This window comes from Arvicanthis niloticus, chromosome 19, assembly GCF_011762505.2.
Source record: "Arvicanthis niloticus isolate mArvNil1 chromosome 19, mArvNil1.pat.X, whole genome shotgun sequence".
Lineage (NCBI taxonomy): Eukaryota > Metazoa > Chordata > Mammalia > Rodentia > Muridae > Arvicanthis > Arvicanthis niloticus.
The window spans coordinates 25,059,851-25,080,423 of record NC_047676.1 but is presented as its reverse complement, the minus strand read 5'-3'; the positions used below and the strand labels follow the sequence as shown (position 1 = coordinate 25,080,423).

The following is a 20,573-nucleotide window of genomic DNA, read 5'->3' as shown; positions in this document are numbered from 1 at the left end:
TCTAATCTTGGGGCATGAGTCACCAGTCCCTGCTTGGTGCCTACAGGAAAAGGCAGCTGCCCAGTTCTCCATGTCTTTTTGGAAGCCAGAGTAGAAAGAAAAAAAATTCCCAAGCCGGGCGGTGGTGGCGCACGCCTTTAATCCCAGCACTTGGGAGGCAGAGGCAGGCAGATTTCTGAGTTCGAGGCCAGCCTGGTCTACAGAGTGAGTTCCAGGACAGCCAGGGCTACACAGAGAAACCCTGTCTCGGAAAACCAAAGAAAAAAGAAAGAAAAAGAAAGAAAGAAAGAAAGAAACAAAGAAAGAAAGAAAGAAAGGAAGAAAGAAAGAAAAAAAGAAAATCCCCGACATGGTACTGCTTCTTCAGCCATTAACTTCAATCCTCTCACCCTTGTTCTCTCTTTTAAACCAAAAACAAAAAAAACAAAAAAAAAACCAAAACAAAACCCAAGTCTTATACAACAAAGCCACTGCAATACTTTATTTAGTTAATCATACAATGAATTATAGCTTCAGGTCAGTCAAGTCAAAGTACGGGGAATAATAATATAGAGGTGGGAGATGAGTCTAGATTTCTATTTTAGAGAGGTAATGTATATAATCCGGGAGTTGGCCAACCTGGGGGGGACAGAGGAAGAGGAACAGATTTGTGGGCGGAATCTGATGAATGTAGTTTGGGTCATAATGTTTTAGAGGAGTCAGGGTTGCCCAGGTGGAGACAACAGGTAGACCTCAAAGACTGTGTGGATGGCACAGATTTTTTGAGTGACTGGTCCGTAGGCAGTGGATATGGTTTGAAGCTTAGCCTCAGATTGCTGGGGTCGTTCGGGGGAAGGCAGAGAGTGTAGTGGGAGAAGATTGTTCTAAAGCAAAGCACAGAATTCTGTGAAAACAAGGACCAGGCCAGGCATGGTGGCACGTGCCTACAGTCTCGGTAAATAGGAGGTTGAGGCCAGAGAGTTATGAGTCTGAGACTATCTTGGACTACATAATAAGACCCTCTCTCCAACGATGTACTGGGCTTCTAAAGGCTGTTACAAAAATTCACTGAGAGCTTCATTGGAAAGGGCTCACGGGGAGACCAAAGGACGTCCAGAAACAAAGTGACATCAGCGAATCTTGGGAGAATGGAGACTCACAGACAGTGGTGTTGAGAGGCTATAGTCGGTTAGGGGTTGGTCCCCACAGGTTGACAAGGCAAGGGCATTTCACTAGTGTGTGGGCTGGAAATCAGACCTCATAGTGTACTGAGGAATTAATGAGAGACTGGGGACTCGGGGACAGCCAAGAGGGACCAATTTTTCAAGTGACGTGGTGATTATGGATACAGGGCAAAGAAGTCTTAATTAAAGAGTGGCGTCGGAGGAAAGTCCCATCGACACAGGAAGGCTAAAAAGATATCCCTCATCAGTGATCCTGAGTGAAGCCAGACACAGTCTCCTCACCCCCAACCCATGATCTGGTGCAAGTAGACAGGAAGGAAGGCACTCGTGCTGGGTGTGGAGATGCGTAGTCTGTGATGAAAGCAAACAGTTGGGAGCTGGGGGGGGGGGGATTTCTACTGCTTCTCTCTCTGGAGACTCTCTGAAAGACTACTGTTCGTTCCCAAAAGGCAAGGAGAAGGCATTGGTAGGAGGTGAAGGGGAGGCAAGAGGTGGGGTGGATGCTACAGTGGTAACTGGTGTGGTCCAGGGCTCGGACCGTCCAGTTACATCAGCCTGTATGCCCGACGAGCTTAGGGATTTATGCTGCAGCAGGTACACCAGTGCAAGTCACTGGGCGAATCTGGCTTTAGTTTGGATTTTTGGTGTCTGGAGACCAGGCTGGCCTGGAACCTGCTGGGATCCTCCTGCCTCTCTGCAATCTCAAGGGCTGGGATTCCAGGCATACACCCCAAATAACCAACTTAGATGACACTGGTTTGTTTACTTGTTGGTTTTGTTTTTCTTTCATAGGAACGCTTAGCTGTCAGACCACAAGTGCAGAAAAAGGGAGGTGGCTGAACTTGATGTAGACACATTGGAGGGCCTGGGGAGGGGAGAACAAGCTCGAGACACTAGCCAAGAAGCTGATGAAGTGACAGTTCACAGGGGCTCAGGCTGGGAAGGGGGAAGGAGCTGGAAGACAGCCACTTTCTCTCCTAGAATTCTCTCCCACTGGACTCCTCTACTTTGGGCCCTTCGGATATGTCTGTCACCTTATACCTCATGTCTCCCTCCAGGCAGCACAGACTGGATGTGGAACAATAGGGCAGAAGTCGGTGCTGTGTTCCTGCCCCCCCCCCCACACACACACACTGCACACTTAGGACTGACCTCATTGAAGAGGCACAAAACACTGAAGTACTAAATCCCTCCCACGAAGGCTGCTGCTGTTAGGACAGGCTCCTGGCCATCCCATAATAACTGCAACTGGCCTTTCAGACCTGAGTGCAGGATCTTCCCTCTAGCCCTTGGCTGACTTTGGGGGGGCGTGGCCTCTGTTTTCATTCTGCTTCCTGGAGTGAAATGAGGTCACTGTGCTTCTCAGATCTGGGTCATGAGCAAAAGGGATAAACATGTCACCTACGCCTTTTTTCGGGTTGTTGGTGAAAATATGGGAAGAGGAAAAGACAGTGCCAGAGCTGTGCCTGACTCTCGCTCTCTGGAACCCTCTCTCTGGGTGGACACCAATCCTTCCATCCTTTGGGGTACACAGCCGGTCACCTGAAGATGTCCCCCCCTGCTTCTGTGGCTACTGCTGGCTAGGCCCTGCCTGTTGCTCCATTTTGCCTGTGAAGATAGATCCCAAAGGCTGGGTACAATGATACATGCCTGTGATCCAAGTACTCCAATAGGAGAGGCAGGAGGATGGCAAGTTTGAGACTAGCCTAGGTTATACAGCAAGACCCTGTCTTAGACAAAACAATGGAAAGATAAAGGTATCAACCATTCAAACCCCTAGCTGAAAAGTCTGGACCAACAGCACCCCTGTGATGAGCTGGACTGGTAACCTGTCCCCTTGGATAAGATACAATACCCTTTTCGTTGCCATTTCTTATTCATTCACTTCCAAACAGATGGAGATCGCTTTATGGCATTTCATAGCTTTGGAACGTTTCCTGTCTCACCGCGATATCACTTTCTCTTAAACCAGGGCTTCAAAAGGACGGAAAGGTGTTAAGGGCTTAGTTTCAGACCTTTCTCCAACTCTAGAATGTCAGGTTACCTACTCTCCCAGGCTGTCGAAATGAAGAATGTCACCCAGATAATGTGACTTCAGTTGAAAAGTAACCCAGGAGGCTGGAGAGATATCTCTGTGGTTAAGAGCACTGGCTACTCTTTCAGACGTCTTGAGTTCAATTCCCAGCATCTACATGGCGGCTCACAACCATTCTACAACTATAGTTCCATGGGTCCGTTCTCTTTTGGTTTGCAGACAGACATGCAAACCAAACACTCACATACATAAAATAAATATAAATCTTAAAGCATGCAATTAAAAAAAAAAATAAAAGAGGAAAAAGCTGCTTAGATTAGATACATGGGCCCTAAAAATGCTTCCATTGACCTGTTTGGCCGAGTCTTCTCAGCAGGCCTAAGATGCGATTGGAATTCTATCCCTCTGCATCTGATTTTGGAATTAAGGACAAGTATGATGATGTCTGAGCTTTCTTGAGTAGGTTTTCAAACAGGATACTGAAATGCTGAGGTCTTAGATGTACATGTATATTATATGTACGTGTATATACACGTAACACGTATATACATATAGTTCCTTTTGTCTGCTCTTGAGACCCTCTTCCTCCTACTGGGTTGCTTTGCCCAGCCCTGATAGGAGGGCTTGAGCCTAGTCTTATTGCATCTTGTTGTGCTGTGTTTGTTTGATAGCCCTGGGAGAACTGCTCTTTCCTGAAAGGAAATGGAGGAACAGTAGATCTAGGGTAGAGGGGTGGTGTGAGGCAGGTTGGGGGGTAGAGGGTGGGGGACTGGGAGGAGCAGAGGGAGGGGAGGCTGCAGTTGAGATGTATTGTATGAGAGAAAAATAATTTTTTCTAAAAAAAAAGATAAAATAAGAACGATATAGGTCAATGATGAACCAGAGTGGAAAATGCCGGGTGTTAATGAAGGGGATAATCCCTCACTATGGAGGATGCAGCATCCTTTCCCCTAGGCAATCTTCCTTAGATAATGCCGTCCATCCAGTAAACAGGAATAGTTAAGCAATCCACCAGCATCTACTGCCTACCGCTAGGGACTCAAAAAGGTCCAACAAAATGGCTTGGTGTCCCTAGAGAAAACATAGTCTAGTCTGGGAGGAAGAAGGAAAAGGAATAACAGAAAACAAAATGTAGGGGGCTCACCCGATATACAGCGGGAGCTGGGTACCATGTGACTATGACAACCATCCTAGAAGGAGCTGCCAGGCGGGAAAGAAAGGAGGATAAGCCTTCTCCTGAGCCTCAAGAGATAGACAAAACTTGTACGATGGGCAGGTGGACACGGGGTAGGGGCTGAAAATGTGTATAGCTCACTCAGGCAAACAGAGTTTGCAAAGAGCCAGCATCAAATCTCTTCTCTTAAAAAGAAAAAAAAAGTTGGAAAGCTCTGAGAACATTGTAATGTAGGGCCGGTTCCTCCCAGTCCAAGTTCAGCCAAGGTTATACAGAGATGAATGTCCGGAACACGCAGTTTAATAGGATGCTCCAATTAAAACCCTAATATGCTACCCTACATAGCACCAGCTTTATTAGAACCACTCACTGCAATTTACGTTTTGAAATGAATGGGATTTTCTAAGAATATAACAGCATATGCTACAGACGTAAAACTCCAAGAAGGGGGAAAAGAAAAAAAAAAAAAAAAAAAAAAAAACAGAGTTCAGATCACAACGGTGGTTGGCAACCCGGGCTCCACATTGGAATCACCTAGGGAGCCTTCAAGAAAGATCAGGGCTTCGGTTATACCTTGTGCCAATTAAATCACAGTCCCCAGAGCACTGATATTTAAATTAAAAAACACCACTGATTCTAATTCATTCTCTCAACTAATATTTCCTGAGTGCCTGCTACTAGCCAAGCATTTTTCTAAAGGTTGGTGATATAGTAGTGTGCCAAGCAGAACTCTCCCTCCAAAAATATAAAATCATCAGCCTTACATTGCAATCAGTAGGCAGAAAAGGCAATTAAGTCAGTAATATATATATAAAATATATGTTATAATACACACACACACACACACACACATTAGGAAACCTCAGTTGAAAGATGGAGTGTTGAAAAGACTTCGACAATGTGGATATTTGTATCAAGACCTGGAGAAAGTAAGGGAGAACTCAACTATCTGATAGAAGAACATTCTAGAGAGAATAGCGTCATAGGCCTAAGGCACAATCTTCCAAGTGTGGCTGGAACTGGCAGAAAGGGTCAACAGATAAAGCCAGGGAGGGGAGGGACACGGTAGGGAAGCACCATCGAGGGCCTGGTGGCCAAGTAGTGAGCAGGCTTTTACTCTGAGCAGAGCAGTGACATGGAATGATTTATAGTTTACTAGAATCATCCGGGATGCTCCATTGAGAATAGACTGGGGGGGGGGGGGGGGGGCGGGCTAGCAACTGGGAGTCTCCTAAAATAGCCCAGTCGAGAGATAAGGAGAGCTTGGATGAGAAAAGTGTGAGAGCCGGTTAGGTTCCAGATAGATTTTAAAGGACCAAGTGTAGAAATATCATCTGAGCTGAGCGTGGCATATGTCTCTAATTCCAATTTGGAGCAGGAGAATCCTGAGTTTGAGGCCAGCCTGGGCTACAAGTCAAAAGGGAAGCAAGGAAAAAAGAAAGAAAGAAAGAAAGAAAGAAAGAAAGAAAGAAAGAAAGAAAGAAAGAAAGAAGGAAGGAAGGAAGGAAGGAAGGAAGGAAGGAAGGAAGGAAGGAAGGAAGAAAGGAAGGAAGGAAGGAAAGGAAGGAAGGAAGAAAGGAAGAAAGGAAGAAAGGAAGGAAGGAAAAAAGGAAGAAAGGAAGAAAGGAAGGAAGGAAAAAAGGAAGGAAGGGGAAGAAAAGAGGGCTGGGAATACAGCTCAGTTGATAGAACACTCATCTAGGACACACCAAGCCCTGTGTTTGATCCCTGGTACCACAGTTAACAGGCACAGAGGACACACACCTGTCATCCCAGTTCTGGGGAGGTAGAGGATCAAGAGTCCAGAGTCAGGCCAGCCCAGGTTACACAGACTGTCTCGAGACAATAAAAAAGAGAGGGAGGGAAAAAAGAAAGGGGATGGAAGAGGAGGGAGAAGGGGGAGCTCTGAGGGGGAAGAGGATGGACCATATCGATCAAGTAAGTAGTTACATATGGAAGCAGGACAAGATGGAGGATATGTTGGTGAGCACTCTTGACTTCTGGGTACCATTTAGAGCTGTACAGTGAGTGACATTACTGAAAGACAGGAACCCCAAATGTTCAGCCTTGGACTCCCCTGCATTATTAGAGGGACAAGGGTGGGGTGAGGAGGCAGTCTGGAAAATGAAAAAGAACGCTGACTGACTAGCAAAGAGGAGTGCCTGGAAACGGTGCCATTCAGAACCAAAGAGCACTTCAGGGAGAGAAGAGGATAAACTGGTCGTGTCAAATGTGTGGGGCGATCAACTACCGGGCTCAGAAGCTATCTTTGGATTTAGCAAATGTGGCATCATTAGCAACTTTCAGGAGAGTACATGCAGCTGGAGACGTGGTTTAATGGGAGAACACATGGTCTTCTGGACTCAGCTTAGGAAATGTCAGTCTTTCTTGCTGTAACTGAAGGGGGCTCACACATGGTAGATCTCAAATAGATGGTTGGTTTATTGACTAAGTAAGCAGAACCGTGCATGTACTCGCACAGGCCATTCAGAAAATTGTCTACAATAGATAGCATGCAAAATGGGGCTTGTCCCACTTAAGAAAGTGACTGTTGATGACATCGTAACTCTTCTGGCACTTTTATCAGACGGCTCATCAGCTGTAATATCAGAGCAGTGCCGTTTCGGACTATAGCATCCTCGTAGCTCAGCTATGAGGGTTGACCCATTTCTTCTCTACCACCCTAGACATGACAGCCAACACTAATTTCATTCATTTAAAAAGAAGCTTCATGGAGAATGTAGGGCAGCTCGGCGCTGATGTGTGTTTGTGTCTCAGCAACACCATGCAAATAGTCTGGGTTTTGTGTACATGTGTGTCAGGTGTGCCCATGAATGTGCCATGGTGCACCTGAAGAAACCAGAGGGCGGTATGTTGAAGCCCATTCTCTCCTCTCTTCAGATGGGTTCTGGTGGCAAGTGCCTTTACTGCCAAGCCATCTTACTGGCCCTATGGTCAATGTTTTGATGAGCTTTCCGCTCTACTCTTTTGACCAATGCTGACACCAACACTGGCTGCACTTTAAACTGCAGCTTACATCTAGGTCAAACCACCCAGATTCACTGAGGTCTAGATATGCACCACAAAATGCCAAGGAGGATCTTTGTGTGGGGAATGAATGGATATTGCATATCCTTCTTGTCAGTCTGAGCCTTACTTTTTGAGCGGTCTCTCACTGAACCTGGAAACCATCATTTTAGCTAAACTGGTTGGCCAGTGAGCCCCAGGGACTGTCTTGTCTCTGCTTACCCAGTGTTAGAATTATAGCATTCAGAGTTACGTTTGGCCTTTATGTGGGCACTGGGGGGGTCGAACTCAGGTCCTCAAGTCTGCATAGCAAGCACTTTACCTACTGAGCCATCTTCCTAGCCCCTACCCAGAAGGATTCTAGCCAGCTTCAAGTCCCCAGAAAATGAAGTTTGGGGGGCTCACTATACTATTTTTTTTTTTAAGACAAGGTCTCATGCAACCCAGCTCAGCCTCAAAGTCAGTAGCTGAGGATGACCCTGAACCTCTCATTTTCATGCTCTCCTGACAAGTGCTGGGATTATAGGGATGAAGACCTACACATGAAGCCATACTATTCTTGATGCAATTTTTTTCTCCCCTTAGACCAGACAGGATATATGGGCAGCAAAAAACTTAGTTGGTATAGAAAGTTCGGGGTATGAGGGCATGGAAGAACACAGGAAGTGGACAGTACTGGTTAAGCATCAGAGGAAGTGATGGTCCATGGAGCGAGCGCAGGCTAAAGGGGCAGGGTCTGCAAGGCACCACTCTCTCTCCTGTCAATCTCTCCAGGATGTTGAGGACTTTAACATATTCAATAATTCAAAGAAATCTGAATTTCATTTATTTTGCCCATGTACGGAATGAAAGGTGTCTGTAACATTTCTTTATGTGCCATGCATTAAGTAAATATTAGCTGAATGAAAAAAGTAGAAAAAGTTGGTTTGAGGGCATCCAGGACAGAAGGTAAACCCTAAGAGAAAACCGAGCATCACGTAGAGAGGAAAAATACTACCTCCTCCAAATGTTTGCTGTGCTTTCCCAGTGTTCAATGATTTTATGGGCAGCTACCCTCCTCCTAGCTGCAGGACCGCCGCCGTTATAAAATTGGCATGCTGTGCCAAGACGAAGATCGGGAACAGCAGTTGAGAATGTGTTATTAAAAAAAAAAATAGGAAGTCCAACTATCCTAGCGTGCAGGTTCCAGCAAGGATCTGAACCAATGGAATCCCAGAAGCACACCATGATCCAGCAAAGGAGAACTGTGGTGGGCGGTACCATTCCACATGAGAACAGCACATAAAATTCATCCTGGCTCCATTATGACTACCCACCTGCCTGTTAACAGGAACAATGAGCAGCTCTTCTTTGGTAGATGCTAAAAATAAAGGGTCCTACCAATGAGTGGCACTTTACATGCACAACCCTCAGGCAAGATCTGGTTACCATAGCAAATCCCACTTCCGACAGCAGAGGTGGAGTGCATGATGTATCCAGTAGCCAGGGTTCTGCCTTCCCACAGGAAAGCAGCTATATCTGCCACAAGTGCTGATGGGCTGCTGTAGCCCTCTCCATGAGGGAAGCCCAACCAATACTTATGGGTCTTGAACATGCTTACAATTACAATTACGATTTGCCTGAAAGAATAGGGTTTCTTCCCCGATTCCAGTGTTGATGTTTACTTACTGGCATGCTGATGTAATTTTCAAGATTGGCCTTATTTTTAAATGGAAGTCTAAACTGGGCACAGCAGGTCAGGCCTGTTATCCTAGCAACTTCACAAGGCTAAGGCAACAAGCACTTGAGCCTAAAAGTTCAAAACCAGCTTTGGCAGCAAGGCAAGCAAGACTCTATTGAAGGAAGGAAGGAAGGAAGGAGAAAAAGAAGGTAGGAGAAAGGAGGGAGGGAAACTAGTGGAAAGAAAAAAAGGAAGGAAGGGAAAGGGGAGAGATAAAAGAGAAGAGGGAGAGACAGAGAGAAGGGGGAGGGGGAGGGGGAGAGGGAGAGATTAAAAAAGAAGGGGTGAGGGTAACTGCTTTCTTACCTGGTAAGAATTTGCTCTTGGCTTCTTCCATGATTAGTCCAAAGCTTATGATAGAGGGACCGGCCTTTCAGCAAGGCTCCACAAAGTAAGTTGTCATTGTTTACCAACCTACAGGTGAAGTCTATGCAGTTGCCCAAGGGCTCCATCATCTGGGAAGAGATATAGGGGGCTGAAAAACCCCCCAAAATACAGAAAAATGCTGATGTATAAGGAAAACCTACAAGACCAATGAAGACCTCTGAGACTCTTCTAGATCAATTCTGTCTCCTAAGCCCAAGTTCTTAGCCATGTTCTACATGGAGCCTCTGAGAAACAGAAACAGCCCAGATTCCAACACGAACCCCCCCACCCCCACCCCACCCTCTGGCTTCTGAACTTTCCAGTTCCTTTGCAACTCATCAGCTCAGCAGCTTTGCAACTCATCAGCTCAGGATACTGATGGTTAACACTGCTGGATGTAAGGCCTGGTCATCTCTACCTTCCCTGCAAGACCTCAAGGAAGACATTTTAATCCATCAAGTCTCAGGATGGATCAGAAAAAGTCTTAAGCCCAAAGTGGAGAGAAAGCAAAATTAACTTCTCTGGTTCTCAGGCTTAAGTTTCAGGCCAACTTCTCGGAGAAACTGAGAATCTGAGCTTGAGATTTCTTCTCTGTTTATTAACCATCTGTGAGCAGGAAACGAACTTTTAGAAAGCTCAGAAGTTTGTAGGGACTGCCAGGATCCTGGGCCATCCTTGCTTCTCAGAGACTCTCTGTACAATATGGCTGAGGCCTCTGGCTTAGGAGTCACAGGGATCTAGATGCCAATCTAAGAGAGCGTGTCTGTGGTCTCTTGTCACTTAACCTTTCTGAGACTGAGAATATTTAAGTGTTTGATGTGTTCAACAATTGAGAGCTTGCTAAGGATGGAGAGACAGCTCCAATTGGCACGAATGTCTGTATGGCAGGATTGCTGTTGGCACTTAAGATATACGGACAAAGCAAGGTCTTTGCTTTAATGAGGTTTGTATCCCGAGAGGTGAAACAGAAAATAAGCAGATAAATCAAGGCTATGTTTCAAACAGGAATCATGTATGGAGCCCCAGGAGGTTCCGTCTTAGACAGCAGGCTTGTGAAGATCTTAGGGATTTCCGTGCATGTCTGCCCGTGTACCGTGTGCATGCCTGGTGCCCTGAGAGGCCATCAGACCCCTTGAAACCAGAGTTACAGATGGTTCTGAGCTCATGAAGAAGCCCATGCTAACATTCCTTTGCTGACGTCAGAAGCTGGCCCTCTCTGGTTTCCAGTGTAGACTGAAGATGGCTGGAGGCTCTTTAGTAATCCTCCAGACCCTCCACACCAGGTTGGGACTGTTGAGGCATTTGTGGACTGAATAGCCAAGGATCTCAATAGTTCTCAACCTCTCCAATGCAAAGACAGCCATTGGTGGATGAGCAGGCTGTGGTTTTGTATAAGCCAATCTAAGAAACATTTTATATATATATATATATATATATATATATATATATATATATATATATATTTATATATATATATATATATTTATATATATTTATATATATATATAAAATGTTTCAAGGGGTCTGATGGCCTCTCAGGGCACCAGGCATGCACACGGTACACGGGCAGACATGCACGGACATCCCTAAGATCTTCACAAGCCTGCTGTATAAGATGGAACCTCCTGGGGCTCCATACATGATTCCTGTTTGAAACATAGCCTATATATATTTATATATATATATATATATATATATATATATATATATATATATATAAATATATATATATATTATGTATATATTATATACAACACACACACATATATATAGTTTGGTTGGTTGGTTTTTGTTTTGTTTTGTTTTGTCTTTTGTTTGTTTCTTTATTTGTTTTTGGAGACAGGGTTTCTCTGGCTTTCCTGGCTGTCCTGGAACTCACTCTGTAAACCAGGCTGTCCTCGAACTCAGAGATTCACTGCCTCTGCCTCCCCAGCACTGGAATTAAAGGTGTGCACCACCCTACCTGGCTAGATATTTTCATTCTATCAGTTCTGTTTCCCCTATAGAATCTTAACTAATTCAATCTGGTTGTCGCCAAACTTAATCTCAAATGTCCTTATAAAAGACACAAAGTGGAATCATGCAAAGATGAGCACACACACACACACACACACACACACACACGAGGTTGTCATGTGGTAACTGTGGCAGACAATGGAGTGACAGAGCTTTAAGGAATGTCAACAGCTACCAGAAACTGGAAGAGGTGAGGTATTTTCCCCGCTGGAGCCTTTGGAGGGAACACAACCCTGTCAGAAAGCTTGATCTCAGAATTGTGACCTCCAGAACCACGAGTGAACGCATCTCTGCAGTTTTAAGCCACCAAGCTTGTGTGAATTTGTATTGGAAGCCCCCAGAGCAATAAAAGGATCCACCTCACTGGATCACTATGAATTGAAGAAGTTAAAATGCCATAACGTGTCTATAATAGAGTAATAGAGAATATAACAGAGTGTATATAAAAGTGAACATTAAAGCCATCTTAATTTTTACCATGCCAGATCCTGGAGAGCAAGGAGGAGATGACAGCTCGTCCTAAGATATGCTCATGCTCAAGGTAAAGATGGCGCTCAAAAAACTGGGCAGGTGAGGGACCAGATGGTAGATGAGTGTTCATGTACCAGGTGTGTCTCCCTGGTGCCAAAAAATTGCTGACTGCTGCCCCACAGCAGTCACCAATCGAGCTATCAATCAGCTTCACATCTGCCTAGGGTTCAGTATTAGATCCAGAGAGGGGTGAACACCCTCTTTTCCAACACATTCCTCTCCTCATGCTGTCTCACTGCCTGCTCTCTCATGAGAACCCGTGCTGATGAGGACACTCGGAGCATATTTTCCGGGGACAGTGGGGACAGCTGTTTCTTCTTTTAGCCTAATGATATTGGGAATAGCAATGACCAAGGCAGGGTAGGAGTAGAGAGTGGGTTGAGGAAACTGTGGGGGGAGAGCCATGCCGATTTGGCATGCTGAGTGACTTTGTAATAATATCTGCATGGCTGCTTTAGCCTTGAAAGCTAATTTCCTCACCCAGAGATCCATACAGCACAATCTAGTTTACCCAAATCTCTATAAAATACACTGTGCCAAATGGGGCAGGGCACAGAGACATGGGGAGGATATTGGGAATGAGCTGAAGCACAGCTGGAATCAGACATGTTATAAGTGTCTGTTGGCCAACACACACAGACATAGTTTATTGCCATCCTGTCTCATTAACCTTGGCTCCATTTTCATCTTCTTGGGTGCAGAGACAGTAATGCTGGAACACTTGGGAAGACTTGCTGACTGGGTGTGTTCACTTTCCTGCAGACCTGAATCATGTGAGGAACCACCTACTGCTCGCTATACCGAGGGGCGGGTTGTGAAGACACTTGTGGTGGCCGCATCACCAGAACTCTTCAAGGGAGGCTGCGCTATTGGATATTCAAACATGTTTATCTTAGTCCAAGATAACTTAGTCCAGTTAACTTAAAAGGCTCTTGTCAGTCTGATCTCCAGAAAGAGCATCGTATAGACTATCAAAATTACGGTAATAACCCGGCATATTTAAACAGGCTGAGCCTGGCTGAAGAGTCATGAGTTGCTGTTTGTTCTGTCTCCCTGCTGAAAAATTCTTACATCTCCTAGGGCAACTGTAGTTGGGCAGGCCTCCAGGAGGTCAAAGCTTCCCGGCACCCTGTCCCCTCTCATGAGTTTCCTCCTGATGCCCAGAAACTGCCACTACACAGAAGCCCAATTCCCCGCCTTCCTTCCCCACACTGAGAACACCGGTGACCTCTAGCCCACCACTTCCCAGCTCAACTCGCTACCTCAGTGGGCAGGTGCCAGCCAGGAACTGACTTTGGATTTACGCAGCACTGAGTATGTCCCTGCTCACAGTAGGAATTCCCTCTGGTATGATCTGAATGCCATCTTTATTTTTAGCAAAGCAGGATGATCACTCTTCCGAGGCCGGAATGAACAGGGGGTGCGTGTTTTAGTTTGGATGATTTCGGTTGAGGTAACAGAGTGAAGCTAGTACTTACAAAGTCAAGATCCTGGAGATGCCCAAGTGCTGATAAAAATGAACCCAAATCTGCTCAACTCCATTTCCATTCCTGCAACACACCTCAGAGGACCCTGTCTGGGGTTCACTGTAAAGGACAAACATGCCACAGAGGCCTCTCTGCCCAGGAAGCTGTTAACCCAGGACAGACCCTATCAGGGAAGGCCTCAATTTACAACCTTTAGGCAAGGAAGCGGCAGATTATCCTGTTCAAGATTTTGTGGAGTTTGTGATTCCTTTTTTTATCCTTCTGGAGGGTGCAGTCATTTCCAGCTGCTTCTGACAAACCTTGCCATATTCATACTATTATTTCACCCAAAACTTGTGGAAATTACATGTGCAAAATAAATTCATATTGTACACAGTGGTCCCCATCCCTGCTTCCCCCCCCCCCAAACCTCCATGTTCTAAAAGTACTCTTGAGTCACAGAAAAAAAAAAAAATCACCTAAAAACAAATAACCCCAGGAAGACTTCTGGGGCCAGATGTTCGCAACTATCTGATTTCGTTAGACTGGGTTAGAAAGAGTTAAGGATCTTATTGTCTGCAAGTTTCTAGCCAGCTACTCACTCTTAATGTAGTCGTACAGGTAGCAAAACCAGGAAATATCCAGGACCTGATGTGATATGGGCTGGGCCAGGTGGAGAGGGTCACCTGACATCTGAGAGGGATAAAGCCCCCAGGTTAGTCTCTTCCCAGAGCAATGGAGACTTCATAGACAAATGTGTCTTGTTTGCACACCTGCACTTAAGCAATCCAGTTCCTTAGCACAGCACAAGGAGCCTCTGCGACCATAGAGTGGGGTCAGGCTGTAAACACACAGTGTCCTCTGAGAACACACTGGTCAACAGAATACAGACTCCTTCAGTTCACAGTCAGACTAAATCACATGACCTGCCTTGCTTCAAACATCTATCTACCCAGAACCAGAGTCCACCCCCTCCCCCATTTCACCAATACAAGGATTCTAAAGTTTTAAATGTCATGACATACATATCTTTTAATATGCAACTAATGCATAAGCCCAAAGTGCAACATGACCCAGGCCTGAACAATCCAGGTAGAAAATAAAGAATGAGAGAAAAAAAAAATCCAAGGCCTCTATTTCCTTAAGAAGCACTCTTCTAGTTTCTCCCAGAGTCAGTTTAGTTTGGCGTTCATCTTGGGAGTGTTTAGTAAATAAAGCTAAGTGCTCTATGTCGCCCCTTCGCCACTAATAACTAAGAGCATTCATTTCATCTTTCTGTGTGCAATCAAAGATCCATTAATAAAACCGTGGTGATGTGATGCTTGTTGCTTCTCCGCCTACCTGCATCTGGCTCGATTGCTTTGGAATTGACAGGAGTTCTCTGATCAAGCAAGGGTGTGCTGCAGTTCTAGTCCCAGCTTGGGAGAGGGAGGGCACTATTCTTTCTTTCCTGGGCCTCGGGAACTGGGAGGGACAATGCATCATCCCTCTCCAGATCACAGGGGACAGGGCAGATCATTCTTGCTTAAGCCCAACAACTGGACATTTGCTCTCAAGAGAGACATCAGACGAAGGTGGAGCCACCGCTGAAAGGCAGTGGATGAAAAGGCAGGCAGCCCAAAGGGCTCCTTAAGATGACGACATGGGGCGGGGGGTGGCGGGCAGAGAGTTCAGAGCAAGCCAAAGCTTTTCATCCTCATCAGGCAGTGAAGGAAAAACCTTCCTGGTCAAGCCTTCACAAAAGCTCCCCCAAGGGGACTGGGGAGATGGCTCAGCAGTTGAGAGTACTGACTGGACTTCCAGAGGTCCTGAGTTTAATCCCCAGCAACCACATATGTAATGGGATTTGATGCCCTTTTCTGGTGTGTGTGTGTGTGTGTGTGTGTGTGTGTGTGTGTGTGTGTGTGTAGACAACTTACACTGTACTCATATAAAACTCCCCCAAATACGTTCAGTGGGAATGGGAAGGACTTTGGAGAGAGATTTATTCCCCTGTTACCAAGCTGTTCCAAAGGGCCATCATCCGGGGACTTGCACACCTCAGTACTTCTTTGTACATACCTCTTAGAAACAGCTGTGAAGGAGCTGCTCCAGAATTCCAATGACATGGAGTTCTCTGCATTGCTGAAATTCCAGCCAAGCCCCCTCCAATTCAAGAATCCTTCTCCTTAGCTACTTCAGAGAGAACCCTGCTCACCTCCCAGGGCTAGCAGTGGTAGCACAGTCCCTCCCTCCCAAGCCTAACCAGGTGTCACAGCGTCTCTCAGCAGACCCCTCCTACATCACTGAGAAGTGATCCCACCCCTGGCTGAGACTGCAGCCTTCTATCTCCAGTGCTCTCCCAACCTCTGCCTCTCTTCTCACAGGAAAGGCAGACGGTAGCCATTTTCTTTCCTTCATGTTCTTGATTGTCTCCAGCCTCATCCTTCCCAAACACCCCTTCTTTGGGGTTTTCCATTCTCTCCCATTTTTGTGTTGCTTTCCGAACATGCTTGGGGAGGGGGAACAGGGGCCTGCTCCCGCATATACCTTCCTTAAGTACCATTACCTGTTCCAAACCCTCCCCAGTCCCACTGGTCCTTGGTGGGCCTGTTTTCACTATCCTCCAGTCATCTTTTTCTTTTGCAAGCTGGCTCAATGACCACCCTGTATATCCGTGTCTCTCAATCTTCCTAACTCTGCGACCCGTTAATACAGTTCCATGATGTGGTGACCCCCAACCATAAAATTATTCCTGTTGCTACTTTATAACCGTAATTTTGCTATTGTTATGAATGTTAATGTAAACATCTGTGTTTTCTGATGGTCTCGGGCAACCCTTGTAAAAAGGTCATCCAACCCACACAGGGCTTTGTGACCCACAGGTTGAGAACAGCTGCTTTAGACCGCTCTCTGTCTCTGTAGGTGGCCTTTCCTTTTCATTTCTTTGAGCTTCCCTGCCATAGGCTCTTCCTACATTAGAAACACACTGTGCTCAGCTTCCTGCTGGGCACTCTGGGAACATTGATAAAGCCAGAAGAAAGTCTCCAAAAGACTCAGCCTCCCTTCGGATATGGCTGTGATCTTTGGTGGACTCCTCTTGAGATAAAATTTCTCCCCTGCAATTGGTGAACCCGGACCTGAGCCACCTTTAGGTGAGGATGCCCCTCCACCAAGGTACAACTCACCCAAGCTCATGGGATCTAGGTCAAGGGGGCATCTACATTATTCACTTGGAGCTCCCAAGAAGAGTTTAGAGACCCTAGAGTGCAGTCAGCCTGGGGCAGTTCCCCAGATTCTTTTACTGTCTAGCCTGAGGCCACTGTTCCAGGACTAGTGTGGGAAGTCCTAGAGGAAACAGCCAAGGCAACCTAATGAGCAGATGCACAGGCTCTGCAGAGAGCAGGCAGAGAAGGAATCACCAGGAGGTCTCCCAGGGGATGGTGGCAGAGTCACAGAGGAGGTTCTGTAGCTGGATCTTGTTGAAGAAGAAGTTTGTCAGGATGTCAAAGAAGAAAGGTTATTTCAGGATTCACCATCCAGGGAAAACAGGTTTGAAAGGCAGATACCACAGCAGTTAAGGAAAAACTATTCCTTGACTCATATGTGGTGTGTGTGTGTGTGTGTGTGTGTGTGTGTGTGTGTGTGTGTGTATGTCTTTGTGTGTGTGCCTCTCTGTATGCTCTCTGTGTGTATGCTCTTTGTGTGTCTATGTGTGTCTCTCTGTGTCTCTTTCTTTCTGTGTCTCTGTGTATATATGTCTTTGTGTGTATGTGACTCTCTGTATCTCTCTGTGTATGTTCTTGTGTGTCTATGTGTGTCTCTGTGTGCCTGTGTATGTCTGTCTCTATGTGTGTCTCTCTGTGTGTCTGTGTGTCTCTTTGTGTGTCTGTGTGTCTCTTTGTGTGTCTGTGTCTGTCTCTCTAGGTGTGTCTCTGGGTGTATGTTTCTTTGTATGTCTCTTTGTGTGTCTGTGTCTGTCTGTCTGTCTCTCTCTGTATGTCTCTGTGTGTATGTCTCTTTGTGTGTCTGTGTGTCTCTTTGTGTGTCTGTCTGTCTGTCTGTCTATGTGTGTTTCTGTATGTCTCTTTGTGTGTCTGTGAGTCTCTCTCTTGTGTGTGTAGGTATATGTGCTGGATAACATGACAAGAGAGAAATCTCAGCAGTCAGTTAGGTTTAAAGCTTATCCCAATGGGTCCCCAGAGCCTTGACAAGTTTTATAGGAAGTAGTGAGAAAAAGGCTGGGGGTAGGGGTTGGCTAGGTAACTCAGTTGGTAAAGGTCCTTGCTACGCAAGCTTGTCGCCCTAAGTTTAGTCCCTGGAGCCTGTGGTGATAGGAGAGAACTGACTCCACGGAATGGTCCTCTCATGTCTACACCTGAGTTATGTCACACACACACACACACACACACACACACGGAAGTCTGGAGGGATTTCTTCAGACTGCTGTTTTGTCAAGTGTTAAAACCCCAAACCCCCTAACTTAGCTCACCTTCTTGTACTCAGAACCCGCAGGCAGGCTCTGTCTCTGCTCTCTGAATCCCACCCATGCCCCACAGCTGATGACTCTCTCCTTCTTCCTGGAAAGCTACCATCCACCAGCTTAGACCTTCACGGCCTCCCCACCATCACTGCAAAGAATCTTCTCATTAGACTTGCCGCCTCTCCTCTCTCCCATCTCAGTTCTTTCCACAAGAGTTGCCCAGAAGCACATACCTGCTCATGATAGACCTTTGCTCATATATCCCAAATATTTCCCAACTGTCTGGAACACTAGATTCGTGTGGGTCAAAGCTCAGCCTCAGGTGCCATGGAAGAATCCTAAGACAGGATCAACCTTTCTGCACACACTTCCTCCTCTAGGTGGACCTCCACAAAGCTCTCCGATACACACAGTGAAAGGGGGGTCTTTGTTCTCCCCCATACCCCTAAGATTGTTCATTTGGAACATACGTAAATGAGTCGTTTAATTATCCCCTCACTCTTTCACCCACTGAACATCGAGAATTTACTCTAAGGTCAGAAGAGCACTCACTAGCTTGTATCATTTCGATGTCCATCATCTCCTGCTACACTGAAAAGCTTGCCAGCAGGGACAGAGCCTCTTCCCCTGGAACCCCTAGACCCAGCAAACCCCAGGTGCTCCAAATGATTGAAATGAATAGAGGAATTATCCTACGTTTCCTTAAATAGTAAACTGCCGAAGTGCATCCAAAATCAATTTCACTGATAGATGTAAAGCGAGATTCCGTATTTTTTTTTTCCAGGTGCTTATTAACTATGTCAAGGGGGATGCATTTATATACCTCACATGGTTCTGATTCTTCCCCCAACACCTACCGCCCTGCTACTCCTACCCCGTATCACAGCACGCAAGCTCACACCACGGTGTGGCTTTTATAGTAGCAGCAGTTCCTGGCTCACCCTAATGGAAGAAGAAATTCATGGAGCCAGAACAACCACCCACAGCCAGGGGTGTGCTCTGAGATATTTTATTCCACCCTCAAAAGCAGCCCTCCCACGCCACACCTGCCATCGTGTACCTACCTGGCTCCTACCCAGAAGTCACAGGCCAAAAAAAGCTGACCCAGTAGAAACAGTGAAGACCCTATCGCCCAAGCCTGGAGCAGAGACGAGTGTGGGAGACCGCCCCCACCCCAGAGAGAAGGAGCCCTGAAGATTCAGGGGTGTGTCTGCAAGAGAAGCTCACTTTCTTTGATCACTCCTCAACCACTTACCTTCAGGAGCTTCATCGTGACTTGTCAAGCAAAACACACGGAAGAGGCAAGACCCAGCCAGCTCAGGCCTCCACAATGCCCAAACCTCCAGTCCCGGTATATGCCTGGACTCTGGAATGCCCCGTGTCTGTCTTTCCAGTGTCTACCACCAGCACATGCCAGACCTGGTGTGACTCCAGGGTTCCTTATCAAGATCTATGCATAGAGCAGGGCGGCTGAAGGCAGGCAGCTGGTAAACTTCTGTCCAGGGTCCTAGATCCTCCCTCCCCCCCCCCCCCCATCCCCAATTAAGTCTTGTGCTGCACGGGGAAGGCGGGCAGTGGGTTTGGGGTGGAGGACTCTTCAGGAAAAAATACTTTCCTACTGGAACATCCCTTATCTCCCTAGCAGATGACATTAAAACCCCAAAGATGCCCTTGCTCTTCATGCAGACTTTCTCGCGCCACTTAGTGGGCAGGGGGTGAGCGAGAGATGAAGCGCGGGAGGTTGGTCCTTAAAACAGTAACTGGCTAAGGTAGGCAGACAAACCAACACACTGGGATAAGGACTCTTGGCCCGATTCAGGCGTCCTAGGCAATGCGTCTCCGGTTATCCCGCTGCCTGTTTCCCTCTCGGTCTGTCCAACCTCTCTCCACCACTGTGCCCCTCTTCCCTCCCACCAGAAGGAAGAGGAGTTTGCGCCACCTAACGCGGGGACCCACTTGGATGCCCTCACTCACCGCTTTGCTTGGACTGGGATTCCCGCACCCGATTGTCACTGAACTTTCTCCAGAGCACGCCGTCTCGGGGTTACCGAGCTCCGCTACCGGGCGAGCCCACCCGAAGCCCCACCCCCGTCTCGACCTCAGCGCCAGGTCTCTTCACCTGTTCGTGGATCGGCGGACCCTCGAGCCGCTCCTGGCGCGTCCAGATTCAGGCGCCGCCCGGCGGTGCGGGCGCAGCTATCGCCGCCCCTGCCACCACCGGTGCCGCCGCGGCCGCCGCCGCCGCCGCCGCCGCCGCCGCCGCGCCTGCCCGAAGAAGCCGCGCCGCAGGGGTTCGCCGGTTGCCGCGGGAGGCGCGATCCCGAGCGTCTGGCGATCGGTCGGGCGCTTGGAGGGCGCCCGCAGCAGCCTCCCCGCCGCGTCCCACTGCCCGCCACCAGCACGGACTGGCGCTGGGAGTGAGCTCCTCGCGGCGCGGCGCAGCGCAGCGCAGCGCAGGGATGCTCCGAGCCTCCAGAATGGGCGGGGATTCCTTCCCTCGGCTGGATTCGAGGGGCGGGAACTACCTTCCCGGAGTGACAGGCCCAGGGGGCGGGGATTCCCCTGCAGGAATGACAAGGTGGGCGGGGATTCCCCCGAGCAAGCCCCTGAGCG

General features: G+C 47.3%; 1 protein-coding gene across 5 annotated transcripts in view; it reads right to left on the bottom strand.

The window, feature by feature from the left end:
- Positions 1 to 20,193, bottom strand: part of Pdzd2 (PDZ domain containing 2) — a 372,451-nt gene extending 352,258 nt beyond the window's left edge. For all 5 annotated transcript variants that reach the window (XM_076916410.1, XM_076916412.1, XM_076916413.1 and 2 more), the window contains exon 1: positions 20,080 to 20,193. The gene's annotated coding sequence lies outside the window, so the exon portion shown is untranslated. The remainder of the gene's footprint in view (positions 1 to 20,079) is intronic.
- Positions 20,194 to 20,573: the final 380 nt, after the last annotated feature.